Source organism: Crinia signifera, chromosome 2, assembly GCF_055691185.1.
Source record: "Crinia signifera chromosome 2, ASM5569118v1, whole genome shotgun sequence".
Classification (NCBI taxonomy): Eukaryota; Metazoa; Chordata; class Amphibia; order Anura; family Myobatrachidae; genus Crinia; species Crinia signifera.
Genome location: NC_139218.1, coordinates 364,637,508 through 364,655,950, shown reverse-complemented (window position 1 = coordinate 364,655,950; position 18,443 = coordinate 364,637,508). Strand labels below are relative to the sequence as shown.

Genomic DNA, 18,443 nt, shown 5'->3' with positions numbered 1-18,443 from the left:
ACCTTCCAAGGTTTGTGATGTGAACTTTTATAGTGCAGATACGAATGCGTATCTACAGTCTTAGTGTAATTTGAAGTGGTGATGATAGAATTGACTATGTTCAGGGATATATCCAAAAACTCAATGTGGGTGGGATTAAAATGTGAGGTGAAAGATAAATTAAATTGATTACAGTTGAGTGAAGTGACAAAGTGTTGTGCTGCTTGATAGTCCCCATCCCAAATTATAAAAAGATCATCTATATAGCGGCCATAGAACACCAGGTTCGCACCGAACCCGCCGCCCCACACATGGGTGTCCTCGAACTCGCCCATGTATAGGTTGGCGTAGCTCGGCGCAAACCTGGTGCCCATGGCCGTCCCCATCACCTGTAGATAATGTGTATTGGAGAACAAAAAATAATTGTGAGTGAGAATAAAAGAGATAGATGAGATGATGAAAGATTGTTGTTCCTGTGTCAGGTCGCTGTCTCTCTCTAATTTGTTGGCCAGATGTAAAATGCCAAGATCGTGTGGTATGTTGGTGTATAGAGCCTTGACGTCCAAGGTCATAAAGGCATAGGACTCCTTCCAGGTGATAGTTTGAATTTTTTGAAGGAAATGGGTTGTGTCCTTGAGATGCGACCTGAGCACAGGAACAAGAGGTTGTAAAAAGAAATCCACATAATGTGACAGATTAGTGGTAAGGGACCCAATACCTGAAATTATAGGGCGACCAGGGGGTGAGGTGAGTGATTTGTGAATTTTGGGAAGGTGATAATAAGTGGGTGTGATGGGGTGGGTAGTGAACAAAAATTGCCATGTTTCCTTAGTGATAATATTTTGAGTTAGGGCCTCATCTAGTACATTTTTGAGTTCTATTTGAAAAATATTAGTGGGATCTGTTTTTAGTGTTTTATAAAAGTCCTGATTATTAAGTTGGGTAAGTGCCTCCTGAACATAGTCTTTCCTATCTTGGACAACCAGACCCCCTCCTTTGTCTGCCTCCTTTATAATGATTGATGTATCTTTAGTGAGAGATTTTAAAGCTCTTTTTTCTTCTCTGGTCAGATTAGAATTTTGGGTATTCTCTTTCTTTGATTCGAGTCTGCAGAGGTTCTTAAAATCCTCCAATGTTACCTTATAGAAAGTTTCTATATTGGCACTTTTAGATGTAATGGGAAAGAATTCTGATTTCCGTTTAAATACATTGGATTTGGTGTCATAAATTTTAATTGGCAATTCATCATCTGAACTAGACTGATTCTCCCGTAGTAGTTCCTGTAAGGTCACTAGTGCGGGGTCATCAGATACATCCAGTACAATTGGAAATGATGCATCTACATTTTTGGTGGTATCTTTATTAGCAAAGTATCTTTTGCGGCAAAGGGTTCGAATATATCTGTTTAACTCCACATATAGTTCAAAGATATTGGGGTTACTTGATGGAACATATTTCAAACCCTTCGCCAGCAAGGATAATTCGTTCTCACTGAGGTGTTTAGAAGAGATATTGAAGACATTTTTATATTTTGATTTGTCACAATCTGATATTTTATTAAGTTTGGCTAGTCTTTTCTGGTGGTCTTTTTTTGACTGTACCCCTCCTCTGTTTCCTCTAGGCTTCTTTCTCTCTGTCTTTTTGGTGTCCCCTGTTGTAACGTGGGGTAATTGGTCTCCCAGTGATTGGGGCGGGGTCGGGCCTCCCGAAAATCCCGTTGAGATGATCTATTGTGGCCTCTATTCCAATTTTGTCTCTCCTTTGGTCTAGCACCCTGTTCTTTGGAGGAGTGGAATCGGGAACTATATGGGGAGTCTGTGTTACTATTGAGACGTTTTTCTCTTCTATTATTTGGAGGATTGCATTTCTGTTGGAAGGATTCGTATCTGGATTCAGATTCCCTGTCATATTTATCATTTTGATATTTCGGTTGGGGTCTGGAATAAGATCTAGGGTTAGGTTTCTTGTTCCTATTTTTATATGATCTTACTCTATCATTTTGATAGTCCTCTAGATCTCTCCTAAATTTCTTTTGTTTATTATCCAAAAGCTCTCTCTCAAACTTCTCTATGCGCTCGTTGATGGCAATATCTTTTTCTTTGAACTCTTTTTTCCCAGAAAAGGTATCGAGTCGGGTTTTTACTATTTCTATTTCTTTTTCTAGTTGATTGGTCCGCATGGTTCTGTATTTTATAACCAGTTTCAGTAACCCAGCGGAGCAATCATCTAAAAGTTTGTCCCAATCTTTTTGGAAATCTATATTTTCATTAAATATTGATGGTTTGGTGAGTCTCAAACCTCTAGGAATCATGTTTCTGTCAATATAGTGTTGCAGATTCACGCTATCTAACCAGTTTCTAGATTCATCCTTAAGCAAATCTTCCAAAAGATATAAATCTTTGGTCATGTCAAATATATCAGATTTTGGTTCAGTGGGTTGATCTTGTCCCCACTGTGAAAAATACATTTTCCTCCTGTGCATCCGTTCAGAAAAAACACTCATGGTTGTGCGCCGGGTTCAATTTACACTATACCAAGTAGAAAAAAAGGGGAGGAGAACCACAGGCACAACCAAAGCTGCTGTACAGGGAGTGTGTAGGTCTCCCAATTATAGTAGACAAGGAAAAAAAGAAAGGTGTACAGCGCTAGGTTTAACTGAAAGAAATGTACACTACCACATGTACATATGTATATAACATTTATTATACAAGAAAATAAATTGAATGAGAGCTCTCATAAAAACATATATAATAAAATAGTGTGATAAAAACAATAAGACAGAGGCTCTCTGATGAGAATAATGCTCCACAGTATGTGCACCAGCACATTAATAGTTACCAGAGGGAGACGGGGAGATATGCACTGTCTCCTTGGTGATTTGGCTGCATGGAGTAAGTCCCAATCCGGATATAATGCCCAGTAAGTCCAGGAATCAGATGGAGGTGAAATAGGCAGTCCTTATGGTATATAAATACCAGGCTTGATCATGCAAATGGCTGCTGGAGAATAAACATCCTGGAGGAAGATGAACTGGTCCGGAAGTAAAGTGCAGGGTTTTAGTGCAGTCTTGGTTGGTGCAAACAAGGCAATAAAGTGCAGTGGAGTGGTGCTGGAAGCTGCTCAACGCGTTTTGACGCTAGCTCGCGTCTTCATCAGGAGCTGGGGTATGAGGTCTTGTCCAAAGACCTTATATTTATACCCTGAATTGATTGTTCCCTTTGTTGCAGGTGTGGGAACTTGGATAATCATTATGTTAAATATTGTTAAAAACATACATCAAATACATTCAAAATAAGCAATGTGGTAGGTATGCACAGGAGGAGTGTGCAGAAAACTAATATTATGCATAATAATAACAAAATAACTGATTAAAAAAAACAGTATAGCGATCATGTCACATGATCGGGGTTGGTCACATGGTCCCAACAGTGATAGAAAGGGGTAGAAAGCCCAGGATCTCCATACCCAAACTCCAGATGCCCAAGACTGAGGGAGGCATGGGATTCCCTAACTTGAATCTTTACAGCCGAGCTCTATTGACTAGATATGCCATGGATTGGTTGCTGGAGTCTAGTAACTTCACAATATATAATCTAGACTGTGCCCTATTCCATCACTATTCCCCGGGCGCCTTACTACACACCCCTAAGAATAAGATCCCAAAACATATTCTATCGCATCTTCTTTTCAAAGACACTTACGAGGCATGGGGATATACTTGCAAAACTTTTCCATGCTCCCCAACACATACGGATTGGCTACCTATATGGGGAAATCCACTATTCAAACCAGGCATGGAAAACCCAGGCTTCAGACCCATCCTTGGGAAAGGCTTAAGGTTAACAGCTCAGGTCTTCGACCCAGGAGGGCAAGTGATGTCCTTTACTCAATTACAATCCAAATTTGGATTGACTCCTAGTAACCTCTTCCCAGTGATGCAGCCGTTACACTACATCTCCTCCCTACCCTCGAGGGCAATTGCCTTCCCCCAAAGTTCCCGACTATACTCTATCATAGGTAAATTTGGAAATCAGACATTTACAACGAAACTACTGTATAAGGAATATTTATTAACCACAACGCTTAAATTAAAAAAGGAAACCCAGGAACAGTGGCTTAGAGATATACCAACTTTGACAGATGACGACACTTTATTCAAATACTATGACAGAACGATGCGCATTGTCAAATCAGCACTATTACAAGAAACACACCTAAAAACAATTTATCGAACATATATATCACAGGCTCAGAGAAGACACTTTGACGCGGAGGAGACGGGGAGATGCCTGAAATGCGGAGCTTCCTCTGCTACTCTCTTGCATAATCTGTGGACCTGCGGGTATATAAAGAAATACTGGAATAAAATACTGAACTATATATATGAAACTGTAGGTCTGAGAGTCCCGATTCACCCCTTCCCACTTTTGTTTGCCAACTTCGATGAGTGGAATCTGGACTCTCAGGCTTCTAAACACATCCCCTTTCTTACTATATTAGTAACATTGGCAAAAAAACAAATACTGAGAAGCTGGTTATTCAGAAATGCCCCATCTCTCACGGAGCTGGTTAACTCACTACAACGTACCATGAATTACAATAAATTTGATGTACAGGTGCACTCGGCCAGATACACTAGCTTTGTGGCGCATTGGGGCCCTCTGGTGCAGGATGAAGAGGATACAGTTACCTAAACCCCAATGCCTTTCGATATAACATTTAGACACATATATACGCATACAGTTGAGACAGGACCTATTGACCTTCAGATTCTCATGCCGATTACGGACACTTATGCTTATACTGATACAGGCACCAGAGGAAAAAGTATGTGTGACTCATGGACGGACCCCCCCCCCCCCCACTCCTCACCTACTCTTCCCTTGTCTCCCCCCCCCCTAATTCACTTACATCTTACTTCTTATTTTTGTATTGTTATGTATGTTATTGAAAATGTGCCAATGTGTAATATTAATATAACCCCAGCATACAGATAACGTGTTCAGCCTTATCCCCGCGTAAACCTGCTCTGCAATACTAATGTCAGATTCACCCTGGTAACTTCAAGGGGAGGATATGACGTGACACTGGACTGGGATAATACGCTATGCTGGATTCCATCTTCCAACGTGGTTAGAGATCTGAGCCTTGTAAATCCGAATTGTATTTTTTTACGTAATCTCTATGCACATTATACTTGACTATTGAAATTCTTGAATACATGTATACTTGAATGTTTAAATATGTAATGTTTGGAAAATTCTAATAAATATATTTGAAAAAAAATAAAAAAATAAAAAAATAGACAAATGTCCTAAAAAAAGATACAAGGTGTTTTTTGGAAAAAAAATAGTAAAGGAGAAAGAAAAAGAAAAAGAGAAAAAGTGTTGTTTGTTGTACTGGTTAATGTCTAAAAATTGAATAAGAAGTGGGTATTTTACAAAAATGCATTTAACTCAAAATCAATGTTCATACCTTTGGGTAATAGGGTATTTAACTCATAAATCCATTTTGTTTCTGTTTGTTTGAGTATTTTAATGAAGACTCCTCCTCTCCAGTGCTGGTTGACTTTTTTTATTGCTATGAATTGTAAACCAGAAGGATCTTTGTTATGAGTCTGTAGAAAATGGTTTGACACACTGTGAGTTATGAGACCTCTATTGATGTTATAGATGTGCTCGGAGAGTCTGATTTTCAGTTGTCTTTTAGTTTGTCCGATATATTGTAAGCCACATGGGCAGCAGAGAAGATAGATGACTCCCTCAGTTTCACATGAAATATGGTTTTTTATATTGTATTCTTTTTTTGTGATATTTGATGAGAAGCTGGTGATGGGTTTTGTTGAGGTTACATTTATGTTTTTGCATGCTTTGCAGTTAAGACAGTGGTGAAATCCTTTGGTTTGTTTTTTGTTTTTTTGTGTATTTGGTTTGATGAAACTTGATACTAGTTCCTGACGTAGGTTTCTGGCCTTCTTATATATGATTCTTGGTCTGTCTGTTAATAATGGTCTTAAATCGTCGTCCAGTTGTAATAAATGCCAGTTCTTTTTCAATATATTTTCAAATACTTGATGTTCGCTGTTGAATTGAGTTATGAAAGTGATGTTTGTCAGTCTTTGGTTTCTTTGCTTGATATTTTATTGTGTCTTGGCGGTTAAGGTTATTTACAGTCTCTAGTTGATCGCGTAGTGTGTTCTCTTTATATCCTTTTTGCATGAAATTCTGTGTGAGTGCTTCTGTTTGTTCCAAAAAGGTGTTCTGGTCTGTACAGTTTCTGCGAAGTCTTCTGTACTGTCCTAGTGGAATGTTCTTAATCCAGTTCCTGTGGTGGTTGCTCTGAACTGGAAGGATGTTATTGCCATCGACCAGTTTTGTGTATGTTTGTGTAGTAATGTTTCCTTCTTTAATTGAAATTTCCAGATCTAAAAATATGATTTTGTCCTTGCTTGTAATGGTGGTGAATTGGAGGTTCAGTTGGTTTGAGTTAAGGTATATAAGGTAATATAATGTTTTTTCGGTGTGTGGTATTCGGCCATATCCAGTCCTCTTCCCCATCGCAGTTCCGCAGGTCTGTATGTAGAAGGTTCCATCGTTCCAGAAGTAATTATGATGGAACGATGGAACCTTCTACATACAGACCTGCGGAACTGCGATGGGGACCCCCTTCGCCCCATCGTATGCAAATGTATTTGTTTCTAAATGGGAAGAGGACTGAATATGGTTGAATACCACACACCGAAAAAACATTATATTATGGAAGAGATTTATTGACGACATCATTTTTGTGTGGGGAGGCAGTGAAGAAGAACTCAAAGACTTTTGCATATACCTTAACTCAAACCAACTGAACCTCCAATTCACCACCATTACAAGCAAGGACAAAATCATATTTTTAGATCTGGAAGTTTCAATTAAAGAAGGAAACATCACTACACAAACATACACAAAACCGGTCGATGGCAATAACATCCTTCCAGTTCAGAGCAACCACCACAGGAACTGGATTAAGAACATTCCACTAGGACAGTTCAACAGCGAACATCAAGTATTTGAAAATATATTGAAAAAGAACTGGCATTTATTACAACTGGACGACGATTTAAGACCATTATTAACAGACAGACCAAGAATCATATATAAGAAGGCCAGAAACCTACGTCAGGAACTAGTATCAAGTTTCATCAAACCAAATACACAAAAAAACAAAAAACAAACCAAAGTATTTCACCACTGTCTTAACAGCAAAGCATGCAAAAACATAAATGTGACCTCAACAAAACCCATCACCAGCTTCTCATCAAATATCACAAAAAAAGAATACAATATAAAAAACCATATTTCATGTGAAACTGAGGGAGTCATCTATCTTCTCTGCTGCCCATGTGGCTTACAATATATCGGACAAACTAAAAGACAACTAAAAATCAGACTCTCCGAGCACATCTATAACATCAAGAGAGGTCTCATAACTCACAGTGTGTCAAACCATTTTCTACAGACTCATAACAAAGATCCTTCTGGTTTACAATTCATAGCAATAAAAAAAGTCAACCAGCACTGGAGAGGAGGAGACTTCATTAAAATACTCAAACAAACAGAAACAAAATGGATTTATGAGTTAAATACCCTATTACCCAAAGGTATGAACATTGATTTTGAGTTAATTGCATTTTTGTAAAATACCCACTTCTTATTCAATTTTTAGACATTAACCAGTACAACAAACAATACTTTTTCTCTTTTTCTTTTTCTTTCTCCTTTACTATTTTTTTCAAAAAAACACCTTGTATCTTTTTTTAGGACATTTGTCCATTTTTAATCCATCAAACTCAAAGAACAACATGAGGTTCCCACCATTTTTTATGTCCACATCCGTTTTGATCAATAAAGTTTTTAAAAGTTTTGCAAATAAAAAATGAAATGTAACCCAGCAATGCCATTCTTGAAAAAGTGCTTGAAAGCATGAAACGCGTAGAAGAGGCTGCTCCGTGATCCCCCAAGTGTGCTCCCCACCCCTGGAAGCAAGCTCCATACCATCGGAGCCCAAACGGCACCCGCCGTCTCAGACGCACCGTTTGTGCCGACGGGAGAAGAGAGAGGACGTGCAGCGTCTCAACCGGCCGCAGCACGCTGATCTCCCAACCCGCAACACTCGGTCCTGGCACTAGAGGTAGGGAAAGGTAGCACTCCACGGACTTTTAAACCGGCTCAGAAGAAAAACTGTAAGCATTTAAAACTAACCTGTTTTATTTTCAGGTGTTTTTCTTACTTATTTTTCTTTCCTTTTCTTATAACCTTTTCCTCTTTAATTACCGCTCATCACCCCCCCTTTTTATACGTACTTAAAAACGCATTGAGCTGCTTTTTTCCTTTCACTCCAGCGCAGTGAACAAACCCTATTTTTTACTGTATCTGCATATGAAATAGTGTATTCATGGAAATCACTGTAACATAGCATTCCATATGCAGGTACAGTCACAGTCGGACAGAGAATATAGGCATGCCGCATATCATTTTAATCACTGGAAGCTCTTTATGTGTCCTGGTCACATAACAGTGCAAATAAGACGAATTTTCAGCAAAAAAGGCTCCCAAAGTTAGCAGAACTGGCCAGGAGCTGCATGGCCTATTGAGGCAAGATGTATGAGGAAACATCTGTATCCAAGCAGAGGCAGAGGTCACAGTGTTAGCGGCTGTGCGAGTGCTGTCAGAGGGTGGGTTGGTTGTGCAATAGTGTTCTGCATATGTGTAAGGGGCATTATGTGTGTCTTGTATAAATGCATTAATAATGTGCGACATGTGTAACAGGCATTATGTGTGTCATGTGTATAAGGGCATTAATAATGTGCAACATATGTGTAATGGGCATTATGTGTGTCATGTGTATGAAGGGCATTAATAATGTGCAACATATGTGTAAGGGGCATTATGTGTGTCATTATGTGTATGAAGGGCCTTAATAAAGGTTGGCATAATGTGTAAGGAGCATTATGGTTATAAGGACATTAATAATGTGTGTCATGTGTAAGGGGCATTACTGTGTGGTATTATCAGGGGTGCCGAGAGAAAGGGGTAGGGGGTACAAATGACCCAGGCCAAAGTCTGATGGAAGGGCCCAGTGGGGGCCCCGGGCCCCCTCCCCTTAAGTGACAGCAGCAGCTCTTCTCCTCTGCCCAGCACACACTGCTTTGCGCTGGGTTGCAGTGTGGCCATGGAGGTGCTTAAAATACAATATTTTCTCAGGATTTTTTTCTAAGGGTATAATTTAAATAATGTGAGGAGTAATGTATATAAGGTAAAGTGGTACTACTGTGTGATGTAACTTGAATAAGGGACACCATCGCATGATATAATGTGAATAAAGTTGCACTACTGTGTGGCATAATTTGAATTGGGGGTACTATTGTCTGGCCATGCCCCTTCCCAGCAAGAACACACCCCTGTTTGGGCTGAGCACCGAATGTGTGCACTGTTTCTATTTAAAATATTGTGGGTAGGAGCACCAAAATGATGACTGCTATGATGAGGGTTGATAGTGCTGGGAAAGGGGAGCAGGGTCATAGGCGGAACTAGTGGCGGTGCTAGGGGACACCAGCCAAAATCTTGCCTAGGGCTTCATTTAGGCTAGAGCCGGCTCTGACCTTCCGACAGTCTTGGTTGGGATCACATACGATATATCATATGCAAAAGGACTGCATACAGTGTGTCGAATGCAGTCCTGCGGCCTGGTTCAAGGGAGATTTTCTCCCCTTGAACAAGTTGCATATGTGTAGGGGCACAATAAAATCAGCATACTTCAGCATAAAGTCCCACATCAGCTACAATACAGCATACATGTTCCAATTCACTTATACCTCTTCATACATGTCCCACATAACTTGCACCTCAGCATAATTCCCACATCACTTACACCTCAGCATACATGTCCCACATCACTTACACCTCAGCATACATGTCCTACATCACTTAAACCCAGAGCTTAAAGTGGTCAAGCAGAGGTGGAGGAACTCATTTATCTATGCCACCTAATTAACTCCTCTCCCCTACCCCCATTAGGGCCAGTAGTAGGGTTTTTGGCATCCTTTTGCAAACTTGAATGCTTTTCTGTGAGAATTACTGTTCAGGGCCAATGTGGAGTGTAAAATGTTCCACCTCACCATTAGAGGTGGTGAAACTCAGTTCCACCCCGTTCCCCCTCACTTTAACCCCTGCTTAGACCTCAGCATACATGTCCTACATCACTTAAACCTCAGCATACATGCCCCACATCACTTAAACCTCAACATACATGTTCCACATCACATACACCTCAGCATACATGTCCCACATCAATTACACCTCAGCATAAATGTCCCACATTACTTTAACCTCAGCATACATGTCCCACATCACGTACACCTCAGCATACATGTCCACATTACATACACCTCAACCAGGGGCGTAGCTAAGGGTTCATGGGCCCTGGTGCGAAAGGTCAGCTTGGGGCCCCCCTACATACAACAAAATTAAAATCTTGGTCTGTTTATATTTTAATACATCAAGTATATTATGTTAATAATAAAACTAACATTTAAACATAGGATAGCAGTTTATTGAAATAAAATATTAAAAGAACAAAGATGATAAAACTGGAGAGGCCCAGGTTACTGGAAGCTCAGATGGTGGCAGACCTAGGAGCAGTAAGAATGTTTGTTGTTAGGAGTGGTAATAGTAGTATTGTAAAGTGCTACTTTTAATATATATAACATATAACCTGTAGTGTTACTTATAAACAAGCAAAACAGAATGCATAATCTCACATCAAATAAATAAAGCTGTGTTATATAATGGTGGAGTTTACATGATCCCACATAATTAGCACATCTGCACATTTATATCTACGTGTATGGTAGAATAGTTGACCGGATTAAGACCTAGTGTAACCCCATTCCTTACTTGTTTATGGGTATGACATAATGAAACACCAAACCCTACCTTAAATCTGTGAATTCCAAAGAGACAACGTGGTCTGTGATTTTCCGGATTCTTAAATGTGACAGTTAACTGTAAACCACTAACCTACAAAATGAAGGACATCTATTAGCATGTAGGTCAAAAATTATACTTCATATAATAATTCACATAAAATAAGTTTCACTTACTGGTAACTTTAAAGATGTGAACAATGTTGTTGCCATAACTATTAGTCGAACATTGATAATGAATCAAAGAACAGTCAACAAAACTAGGGAACTGCAAAAGTAACACTGAATGGCCACCCTGTAAAAAGAAAAGGGACAATACATTTCTGAACTTATATTATATGTAATAGAAACTGGAAAACAACTTTTGTAAGCATCCGCCATCACTTTTATTCCACACAGAAGCATTCATCCAGGTATCTATACTTTATAGAGTTGTTATACTGCTATGGCTAATGTTTTTACTGTAGTCATCTCTGAAGAAATCAAAATCTAAATGTAGATTATGTGGTCTTTAGCAAGGCGGATGCTATACAAATGTATTATTATGATGCATGCAATAGATTAATAAACTGGAACAACGTAACAGAATATATAGAACTGGAACATGCCCACAAGTTAGTATAAACCTTTTAACTGTGAGACTTGATGTCCAAACCGATATTGAACTGGTAAACTGTATACTCACAAATCCTATTAAAATGGACATCTCCGGGATTTAGCTTCAGAAAACTTGTCAATCATGCTCGGAATATCAATCTTCCTGGCCCTGCCATTTTCAACACTCAATAGGGCTAAATCACTCAGCCTCTGTTGAGACATTGTGCTCCTAAGGTAATTTTTTATTAATTTCAATTTTGAAAATGATCGTTCTGCAGACGATACTGTCACTGGCAGTGTAAGAAAGAGTAGAAGTGCTATGCAGACGTCTGGTACAGTAGAAGACAATCCAGAGTTCTCAACCAGAAGGAGAATTGCTAGATCTCGTATAGATGAAGATTTTTGGATATCTCCTAGGAGCGCAGATCGGAAACTTAACAACTGAGCAGGAAAATCATTAGACAAGTCATCCTGGTAGAATTCTCGCAATTTAGTTGCTTCTTTGAATACTGTATCATCAGCTTCTGCTGACAATGTTGCTGGCTGAAGAATATGGAATCTTTGTACAACTGTATTCATACCACTGAAGCGATATTGCAGCTGATTTATAGCTATATCCAAACATCTATAAAAGACTGTTGTTTTAAATCTTTCTTCTGGGTCCTGTAGCCTTTCATCCTCACACAGCTCATCAAAGTGTTGCTTGACTTTCTTCACTCTTTTAGCTTCAAATTTTGCTTGGATGCCCCAGTTTTCTACAACAGTTACTGCTGTTCTTTTTACCGCCTCATAATCATCTCGGAAGTTGCTAAGGACTTCAGTGGCATTGTAAATCAATTTGGTGGCATTAGAGAGATCCATGTCTTTTGACTGCAGCATTTTAGAAACGGAGTTAACATTTTCTAAAATTTTGGCCTGCAGAACAACTATGCAAACAAACTGGAATGATTCCAGTTTTTTTTTCAACGCACCGGCCTCATCTCTTTCTTTTGGCTTTGTGGAAAGAATAATTATTTTAGACAAAGCCTGTAAAATATCCCGAAACCTGAACCGTAGTGCTAGTACTGAGTCATATCGAGACGCCCATCTTGTTGGGCAAAGTTGTTTTAAAGTTAGTGAGGATTCTGAAGTAAAGGATGCCAAAAATGCCCATCTCTTCACACTTTCACCAAAGAATTTGTATAAAGACTGAACCACGTCAAAAAAATTGGAAATTTCAGTTATATTTGAAACTGCATCCTGCAAAACTAAATTAAGGTTATGGGCAGCACAATGTATATAAAGAGCATTTTATTCTTTGTTAATAATGCGAGCTTGAACTCCTGTGTAAACACCACTCATTGTGGCTGCTCCATCATAGCCCTGACCACGGCATTTTGATAGGTCCAGGCCTTTCTTCTCTATGGTTTCCACTATTGTTTTTTCAAGGCCAGCAGCTGATTGGTCCTCAATAGACTGAAAACCTAAAAAGGCTTCCTCTATTTTGATATCAGTGGCCCTTGAGTTCTCGTCTCTTTGAACAATTACATATCTAAACACTTGACTTAGCTGATCAATTTTTCCTATGTCTTGGGTTGTGTCCATTATTATTGAAAAAAACTGCGACTTCTGGATTTCAGAAACAATATCTTTTTCTATTTTGCTTGCAAGAAGACTTATAAGTTCGTTCTGAATTTGTGGACTCAGATATTTAATGCTTCCTTGTGGTCTCTGCAAAATGTCCTTTAGTATAGGATCATATTCAGCCAGTAATTCAATAATAGTCAGAAAATTGCCATTGTTTACCTCTCCTATTTTTTCTCTGTGGCCACGAAAAGCAAGGTTGGCCATAGCCATTGTTAAAGTTACATTAACAATCCTATGTAAAACTTGTCTCCAAAACATGCTTTCTCTTCTTATGTTTTTCTCATTTTCCTCATCTATGGTTTTATTACGCCTCCAGTGATCATATACTATGCACGCCTCTATGTGGGACTGACTATTTTCATGGATATGAATTTTGGCTGACAACCTTTGCCACTTTTGTATACCTTTTGCCCATGCTGGTTCATATCCCTGTTTACTGCGATCTGCAAACAACCAGCAAGGCTCACAATAAGCAGCATTAAGTTTTGGAGAATAACAAAGCCAGGTCACAGGTAATTGAAGACCTGTTTTAGTGACTCTCTCATAAAAACTTTCCGAAAAACACCTTCCATCTTTTTCATCTCTAGGGAATGGCCCTTTAGGCTCCGCTGCAGCCAATCACAGCTCAGATACGGCCACCGTGTCCCGTCCCCAGCCGCAGGCAGCCAATAGGAAGGGGACCCCTTGCCGCGTGACGTCAGCGCGACGCACGCGGGCCCGCAAAGCAGCACTGGGAACGGGTGCGTCCTGTTCGCATCCCTCTTCCAGGCCAGTGGCGGGGGTTGGGCCCCCCTGGCTCAGGGGCCCGGTCGAATCTGCGACCGCTGCGACCCCTGAAGCTACGCCACTGACCTCAACATACATGTTCCACTTCACATACACCTCTGCATACATGTCCCACATCACATACACCTCAGCATACATGTCCTACTTAACTTACACTTCAGCATAAAGTCCCACATCAATACACCTCCACATACATGTCCCACATCACTTACACCTTTGCATACATGTACCACATAAATTACACTTTAGCATACATGTCCCACATCACTTACACCTCAGCATACATGTCCACATTACATACACCTCAACATACATGTTCCACTTCACATACACCTCTGCATACATGTTCCACATCACTTACACCTCAGCATACATGTCCTACTTAACTTACACTTCAGCATAAAGTCCCACATCAATACACCTCCACATACATGTCCCACATCACTTACACCTCAGCATAAAGTCCCACATCAGTTATACCTCAACATACATGTCCCACATTAATTACACCACTGCATACATGTCCCACATTACTTACACCTCAGCATACATGTCCCATATCACTTACACTTCAGCATGTATGTCCCACATCACTTACACCTCAGCATACATACCAAAGTAGAAAATAAAAAGTACTCTCTTTTGTTTGGGGGCACTTAACTAGTCAATATAACCCCGTCCTCTTCGCTCCATTGCTGACCGCCAACTGACCTCTCACCTAATCACCTCCTCCCACTCCCGTGTCCAAGACTTCTCTCGCGCTGCCCCCCTGCACTGGAACAACCTCCCGCCACCCATCAGGCTTTCTGATTCCCTTACCTCCTTCAAGCGCTCCCTCAAAACCCACTTTTTTCGACTAGCCTATCCCTCCTCCTAACCTCTTTTGATCCTCCTATCCTGCCTCCGTTCCCCTCCATTCCTACTTATCCTGTTGTTTTTCGTTCGTCCACCCACCTATTTTTAGTATGTTAACTCTTATGAGTAGGGTCCTCCTGCCTCACGTACTCACCCTACCTCTTTACCTCACCTGTCCTCCTGTCCTGTTCTTCCCTTCCTCTACTTCATCTTCAGTCTCCTCGACAATTTTGACACCTACTTCTGAACTGATGCTGATTTTAATTTTTACCAGCTATACCCCTATTTATACTGTATTTTTCAACACACCCTGTACGTTACCTTGTCATTTGTTTTTTGTTTGCTATGTACGGCGCTGCGGACACTTTGCGGCACCTTATAAATAAACGTACTACTACTACTCAATATAATTTTTAAAAAAAATTTTTTTTTTAATTTAGCCTTTAATAATTACTTTTTAAAATAGAGTTTTTTGGACATACAGACATACAACACCAAACGTAGATATCATAGGTAAAGTCCAGTACAGGTTATTTTATAGTATACTCCTGTGCTGTCCTATGGATTTATTGGGCTCCTGAATTTACCAGATGGGGCAGACAATACTATGAGCAATCTTAATAGCTGTATGTAAGCTTATCCATATAATATGGTTATTGTTCCCATCAAGGTAGTGAAGGAAATTGCGAAATATATATATATATACACTAAGTATCAAGACCAGAGAGGAATTGTCCTGCTCTGGTGCAGTCCGGACAATGGGAGTTATTCTTATGGCGATTTTGGCTGTATAATTGTGTAGCCGTAGCTTTAAGAAATAAGGAGATAAGTACTGATGCTGGGTATTTTATTGCGACGATAACCGCTCACACAGAGATGCAGGATATAGATGCTGTAGATAGATAGGTGACACTCACAGTTGTAAAGATCAAATGAAGCTGCTGCTGACCTTCGCAACCATCCTGGTTCCCTGAAAGTCAGTGAGCGTTCAATTATGTTTTTTTCTGTATGAAAAGAGTGTCAGAATGAGCAAAATTAGGGCATCTGCTGTCCCTTTTAGGTAGATCAATTACCCTGTTGTGCTCTGGTCAGTGCTGTTGGAGATGAGAGTGCCCCTAATGGTAGATATATACAGGAAAGTATCTGGAGGCGCCTTACTCTCGGGGGCAGGTGTGCTGCTTTCTGCTATGTGCTTGTATGCTAGAGCATTGAAAGCAGATGAGCGACACCTGCCACCTGTCTGCGTGAATAGTGAGTTAGCCCACTTGAAGTGGGGAGCAGAGAAAGAAAGTGCGCAGAGCTGCTGTTTAAAACGGGTGACAGTGTGGCGATCAGCAGTGCACAAATATAAGTGGCGGTTATCGCCGCTTACCCGTACGCTGTAATCAGTCTATTCTCTCCTGAAGTCCGGATCCGCAAGCAGGCGCTGGATGCGGCGGGGTGTGGGGGTAAGCCGCTCGTGCGGCTAAGTCAGACGGCCTTTTCGCTGGGGGTGGAGCTTCTTCACAGGCACTGAAGAAGCTCCACCCCCAGCGAAACGGCCGTCTGACTGACTTAGCCGCACGAGCATACATGTACCATATAAATTACACCTCAGCATACATGTCCCACATCACTTATACCTCAGCATACATGTCCACATTACATACACCTCAACATACATGTTCCACTTCACATACACCTCTGCATACATGTTCCACATCACTTACACCTCAGCATACATGTCCTACTTAACTTACACTTCAGCATAAAGTCCCACATCAATACACCTCCACATACATGTCCCACATCACTTACACCTCAGCATAAAGTCCCACATCAGTTATACCTCAACATACATGTCCCACATTAATTACACCACTGCATACATGTCCCACATTACTTACACCTCAGCATACATGTCCCATATCACTTACACTTCAGCATGTATGTCCCACATCACTTAGACCTCAGCATACATGTCCCACAACACTTACACCTCAGCATACATACCAAAGTAGAAAATAAAAAGTACTCTCTTTTGTTTGGGGGCACTTAACTAGTCAATATAACCCCGTCCTCTTCGCTCCATTGCTGACCGCCAACTGACCTCTCACCTAATCACCTCCTCCCACTCCCGTGTCCAAGACTTCTCTCGCGCTGCCCCCCTGCACTGGAACAACCTCCCGCCACCCATCAGGCTTTCTGATTCCCTTACCTCCTTCAAGCGCTCCCTCAAAACCCACTTTTTTCGACTAGCCTATCCCTCCTCCTAACCTCTTTTGATCCTCCTATCCTGCCTCCGTTCCCCTCCGTTCCTACTTATCCTGTTGTTTTTCGTTCGTCCACCCACCTATTTTTAGTATGTTAACTCTTATGAGTAGGGTCCTCCTGCCTCACGTACTCACCCTACCTCTTTACCTCACCTGTCCTCCTGTCCTGTTCTTCCCTTCCTCTACTTCATCTTCAGTCTCCTCGACAATTTTGACACCTACTTCTGAACTGATGCTGATTTTAATTTTTACCAGCTATACCCCTATTTATACTGTATTTTTCAACACACCCTGTACGTTACCTTGTCATTTGTTTTTTGTTTGCTATGTACGGCGCTGCGGACACTTTGCGGCACCTTATAAATAAACGTACTACTACTACTCAATATGATTTTTTCAAAAAAATTTTTTTTTTAATTTAGCCTTTAATAATTACTTTTTAAAATAGAGTTTTTTGGACATACAGACATACAACACCAAACGTAGATATCATAGGTAAAGTCCAGTACAGGTTATTTTATAGTATACTCCTGTGCTGTCCTATGGATTTATTGGGCTCCTGAATTTACCAGATGGGGCAGACAATACTATGAGCAATCTTAATGGCTGTATGTCAGCTTATCCATATAATATGGTTATTGTTCCCATCAAGGTAGTGAAGGAAGTTGCGAAATATATATATATATACACTAAGTATCAAGACCAGAGAGGAATTGTCCTGCTCTGGTGCAGTCCGGACAATGGGAGTTATTCTTATGGCGATTTTGGCTGTATAATTGTGTAGCCGTAGCTTTAAGAAATAAGGAGATAAGTACTGATGCTGGGTATTTTATTGCGACGATAACCGCTCACACAGAGATGCAGGATATAGATGCTGTAGATAGATAGGTGACACTCACAGTTGTAAAGATCAAATGAAGCTGCTGCTGACCTTCGCAACCATCCTGGTTCCCTGAAAGTCAGTGAGCGTTCAATTATGTTTTTTTCTGTATGAAAAGAGTGTCAGAATGAGCAAAATTAGGGCATCTGCTGTCCCTTTTAGGTAGATCAATTACCCTGTTGTGCTCTGGTCAGTGCTGTTGGAGATGAGAGTGCCCCTAATGGTAGATATATACAGGAAAGTATCTGGAGGCGCCTTACTCTCGGGGGCAGGTGTGCTGCTTTCTGCTATGTGCTTGTATGCTAGAGCATTGAAAGCAGATGAGCGACACCTGCCACCTGTCTGCTTGAATAGTGAGTTAGCCCACTTGAAGTGGGGAGCAGAGAAAGAAAGTGCGCAGAGCTGCTGTTTAAAACGGGTGACAGTGTGGCGATCAGCAGTGCACAAATATAAGTGGCGGTTATCGCCGCTTACCCGTACGCTGTAATCAGTCTATTCTCTC

General features: G+C 40.6%; 1 long non-coding RNA gene across 3 annotated transcripts; it reads right to left on the bottom strand.

The window, feature by feature from the left end:
* Nucleotides 1–4,064: 4,064 nt before the first annotated feature.
* On the bottom strand, nt 4,065–16,328 carry LOC146058013 (uncharacterized). 3 transcript variants are annotated; one of them, XR_014469812.1, is made up of 4 exons: nt 11,631–16,328; nt 11,123–11,240; nt 10,956–11,039; nt 10,543–10,651 (listed from the first exon to the last, which is right to left on the bottom strand). It is a non-coding gene; the product is annotated as an uncharacterized LOC146058013 (long non-coding RNA). The 3 variants fall into 3 exon arrangements; XR_014469813.1 differs by lacking the exon at nt 10,543–10,651 and adding an exon at nt 4,065–4,315 and having other exon boundaries at nt 11,123–16,328; XR_014469811.1 differs by having other exon boundaries at nt 11,123–16,326.
* Between the last annotated feature and the right edge of the window lie 2,115 nt (nt 16,329–18,443).